Below are 1,129 nucleotides of genomic sequence, written 5' to 3' on the forward strand. Positions count from 1 at the left end.
CATGGTTATTTATTAATTATTGCAGGCTTTGGAAATTTAAATTTGACCTATCTTGGAGAAGTACTTTTAACGAAGAAGCTTTAAAAAAAATATATCCACGTATTAGATAAATATGTTTGTAACATTGTAGTATTACTGTTTTTAACCACTATATAAGTAATAAATGGACCACGGGCCCCACACACCGATCCTAACTACAGCAGCGCCCCCTAGTGGCAAAAAAGTTAACTAATTTGACTTGGTGTGATTAGAGTTAACCTAACCTAACAGATAACAGTGTTGCAAACTTAAAGTATTTGTTTTTTTTTTATTATTCTTTCAGGCTTCGACAGCTAGCTCATTAGCCATGGTTAGTTTTTTGTAGGCTTGATTTGGTAGGCGTGGAACATGCATGAACTTAAAAAGCTATCATTCAAATAATAAAGAAATTTCAAATCAAAAATTACTTTCGCGTTAAACATATTAAATATTATATTGATTAGTTAATAGCATTATGAGTAATAATAGTGAATAACTATAAAATTATATTTCAAATCTATAATGATTTTTTTTTTTTTTTTTTAACATTTATTATTAAAATACACGATCTGTAATTATTATTTTACAATAAGCGTATGCGATGGAGGAGACATGGCTTGAGGCAGGAGAAAAGAAGCCACCTGGAGGCACTTAAGGGCAGGAGTTTATTTTAAATGTGCTATTGTAAGATAATGAGATTGAATACAAAATCAAGGGGAAGTAGAGGTATATAAATATTTTTATTTAGTAGGTCACGACACCAGGTACGTTTAAGTCGCCTTCTGGGGTCACCAGGAATTGCGTTAGTAGATAGTTCGGAAATCAAGGGATTACGATGGCTGAGGAATTTGGAGTGTGTGCGTTTGTAGAAAGTTTTTGCAACGTTTTGGATTGTTGAAATGGCTAGATCTCTATGTAGAGTGTCGTTGGAAACATAGTAAGGAGCTTTGGTTATTTGGCGTAGACATTTTGATTGGGAGACTTGTATTTTATTTAGGTTGGACGGTTTGGCTGCACCCCACAGTTGGACACCGTATGTCCAGATCGGTTTGAGTAGGAGTTTATATAGTAGGAGCTTGTTTTTTAGGTTGATATGTTGTGACGTGAGGAG

This window comes from Adelges cooleyi, unplaced genomic scaffold (assembly GCF_023614345.1).
Source record: "Adelges cooleyi isolate 19-005CV unplaced genomic scaffold, UGA_ACOO_1.1 ACOO_flye_CR_arks_rails_tigmint_CR_PRNA_1, whole genome shotgun sequence".
NCBI classification, from domain to species: Eukaryota; Metazoa; Arthropoda; class Insecta; order Hemiptera; family Adelgidae; genus Adelges; species Adelges cooleyi.